The following is a 3746-nucleotide window of genomic DNA, read 5'->3' on the forward strand; positions in this document are numbered from 1 at the left end:
AGATTCAAAGATGTCCTCTTCGTGCAAAAAGTCTGCATAAACTATCCACTTATTTTGCCTTTGCTACCAGTTCTGTTTCTGCACCATCACTTTTAAAAAACAAATGTTTCCTTGAGGATAGACTTCGATATAAATGTGTTTATAAATGACATATAATGAATTTTATTTAATATAATTGGTTAAAAATAAAGTGTGGAGTACAATATAACTTGCAGATTCAAAGATGCCCTTTCTTGCAAAAAGTCTGGCTAAAGTACCCTGTTATTATGCCTTTGCTACCAGTTCTATTTCTGTACCATCACTTTTAATAAAATGCTACGGTGTGCAAAAAATTTGCCTAAACTCCCCACTTATTTAGCCTTTGCTCTCAGGTTTGGAATACACAGTAAGGACAAAACCTTAAATAACCACGCATAATGTCCATATAAACTTCATTTGAAGAAATTAAAGTTGCATGAACATGAAACTCAATCTCTTAAGTTTGCAATGTAAATTTAATAAATTTTTATATTTAAAATAAGAAAAATGTATATTTTAATAAATCTAAAATATTGTTTAATTATTAAGTAAAGTAATGGTATAAATACTTTTTTTAGTTGAATTAAATTTCTATTATGATTTACATAATAAAAAGACAAACTTGTGAATTTTTAACAACTTATTTATGAGAATTTTAATTAAACATTTATGATTGAAGTCATGGTGCAGAGACGAAAGTGGTAGCAAAAGCATTATAAGTGGGTAGTTGGACGAAAGTGGTAGCAAAAATATTATAAGTGGGTAGTTGTAGCTAAGTTACTGCACGAAAAGGGCATGTTTCAATCTGACTTCTTTTGAAATACATATTTTTAGTGACAAAATAAAACCCTGTAAAAAGCAACTTAAACACACATTATGAAAAACAATTCCTGGACATTGTGCAACAAATATCGTACACAAATAATGGTCAATGTTGTATTAAACCATGTCAAAATCATTACGAAATCTAACACAATCATCATTTAAATTCATGTGAGACTTTGGTTATTTGAAGCGTGTTTCTAGAATGGCTTTTGAATCCGGTTAGTTTGTGAATGGTTTTTGAAGGGGCTCTAGGTCTATTTTCTGTGTTTGTTAAGTTGGTTTTGTCTTGTGCTCTAGTTGAGTTTAATAAATCTATGGATATCATGGTTGGATGAACCTACTGAATATTCAAAATTTCACAAAGATGGTGAGATTACAAGTGAAAACAAAGTTACTTATTCAAATTGCTGCTTAAAGACAAGTATTCTCTAGGAAAAGACAAATGGATTTGTAAAACAATATTTTACATATTTAAAACATGTATTCTCTAAAACATGCAACATATGCATACCACAATGTTGATAAAGTTTTGTTGAGTATTATATTGGGTTTATTCTGATTTTGGGGAAATCTGCCCAAGCAATGACAATGGATACATAGGCTTTACAAACAACAATAATGTCTAGCTGTTATTTTACATGAGTAAATTGTGTGATTTATAGCATGGTTAAAAATGCAGTGCTTTTCTTTTCCTCTCTTCCATTTCCATGCTTTGCTCATTGTTATGGTTCTGGTTTATGGTTTGGACTGATGTTCCTTTAACAGAAAACAACATATATAGTTGTAATTCAAATGATAGAGAAACAAATATAATAAATGAAACTCGTAATACATACACATGTTTCACTTACGTAAAATATTTAAAAGGAAACAATGAAATTTCTCAATGAAATTTGAGGAGGCAACAAACTGAAAGAGACGGGTATATTTTCTATCTCTGACAAGATATGTAGCTTACTCAACATGTATCCAAAATATTATAAAATTATCCATCAAAAAAATTATGGTAATACTGCTATATGTACCACTTCAGTTGTTCGAGCATTAGTTATATCTCCCTGCACCTGAATGACACCTTCAAAAGAAATAATTTATTTAAGCACCGAAAATTGAGTTTGGAGGATAGAGAAGAAAAAAAGAAGAAATCACTGAAGGAGAGCTACTCAATCCATCAGCATGTCTGTAAGGGAAACTCCCTTGAAAATCCAAAGGTTTAAACCATCAAGAAGCCAAATGCCTAATTTATCCCATGTCAGCATTTCATCCAATAAAAGCTACATAGAAGATGAGTTATACTCCAACCNAGTGCCCCAAACTGTAGCATACATTGTTACCACAACTTTAGCTTCTTTACATCAACTAAAACAATTTAAGCTTCCCAAAATATATGATAAGAAAACCAAGGGGTGGACACTATATTCACCAAAAATGTCAAGCTATATGAGTTCATAAAGAAATAGAATTAAAACAATGTAAGAACAGATGATATACTAATTTCTTTCCTTTGTCTTGATGAAAGTCATATTTTATATAATAAAAATAAAAATACAGTCATCAGTTGTACTTGATGACTAACAAAAATGAAAACATTAAGTTTGATAGAGCTTAATTTCAATCCTAAGTCTTTGCATGAATCTGCAAGTGAGAAACAATGAAGAAAAGCTACTGCCCTGATATGTGTTATGTGAGAGCAAACACTATAGAATTTTCAAAGAAAGCCAACTTACTTTGCAGTAGACAGAAAGTAGGCCCGTGCATATGTTATTAAGGTGCTATTCAAGTAGCAACAACTAAATTTAAAAACATTAAGGAAAAATTAAAATTAACTTATCAAAACTCTTAAAATAATCTTATATATTTGACTGTTGTACTACAGTAATATGTACACAGCAAAAAAACATGAGTTAAAGGGGAAAACATGAACCAAAGCATGTAAGGGGAATGTAATTGGTATTTTAGCATTTGAGGTTGCAAACACGATTGTCAAGGACTTTAGTCTTATGGAGTCTCTTTCAGCAAAAAGTATTAAACACTTAAGAGGTTCTTTCACAATAAATTCTTATTAATAATTTCCTAAGGACCTCAACATTATGCTGTTATAATTTCCTCACAATTCCAAATTAAATCATCAATAGTTAACAACATCAATATTGCTTTCAAATTTCTATAATGAACATATCTCACACTTCATCAAGAAGTAAGCCAGTACAACCAAACATTTCCATATATACAAAACAATTACTAAAAACTAAAGAGAAAAACCTTAAATACCTTTGAGAAAGCAACGGTAAGACGGCGGAATGAGAAAGCAAGCCAAGCCGGCGGAAGGAGACAGCACGGAGGGGGGACCCGAGACCGGCGCTGGCAGAGCCTCTGGGTCGTCGACGGTGCAAACGGGACGGGGGACAAGACGCAAAGATGATCGGTGGGAAGAGCCGCGAAGATGGTCGGTGGGAAGAGCCGCGAAGATGATCGACGCCGGTGGCCGTTGAACGCCGAACGACGGTGGCAAGGGGGACGACTGACATTGGAAGGGAGACTTTCTCTCACTAGGGTTTAATTCTCACATTCTGAAAATAAAATTTGAATTTCAAAAAATCTTTGCTTCCATTTTCTGCCCGTGCCCTCAACTAATCCACGTCATTTAAATTTTATTTTTTTTCAAAAAGGGGAACCAATACAAAGCTGACACATCATTGGTGTCAAAAATTTGTCACCCTAGAGGAGTCAAAGTATCATTTTCCTACCATATTTCATCTCTTTCTTTTCAAGTCTCAATGTTTTTTAATAGCTTTGTATTGTATCTGTTTACCAATTAGCTCCTTCTGCACCACTGTTTTAGAATACATATTTCAGATTTTTTAAAATTTGTATTTTTAACCATGAAATTAATTTTAACTTCA

General features: G+C 32.5%; 1 long non-coding RNA gene across 1 annotated transcript; it reads right to left on the minus strand.

The window, feature by feature from the left end:
- Positions 1–1630: 1630 nt before the first annotated feature.
- LOC106752551 lies at positions 1631–3480 on the minus strand. The gene is made up of 2 exons (XR_001375155.2): positions 3115–3480; positions 1631–1918 (listed from the first exon to the last, which is right to left on the minus strand). It is a non-coding gene; the product is annotated as an uncharacterized LOC106752551 (long non-coding RNA).
- Between the last annotated feature and the right edge of the window lie 266 nt (positions 3481–3746).

This window comes from Vigna radiata, unplaced genomic scaffold (assembly GCF_000741045.1).
Source record: "Vigna radiata var. radiata cultivar VC1973A unplaced genomic scaffold, Vradiata_ver6 scaffold_154, whole genome shotgun sequence".
In the NCBI taxonomy this organism is placed as follows: Eukaryota; Viridiplantae; Streptophyta; class Magnoliopsida; order Fabales; family Fabaceae; genus Vigna; species Vigna radiata.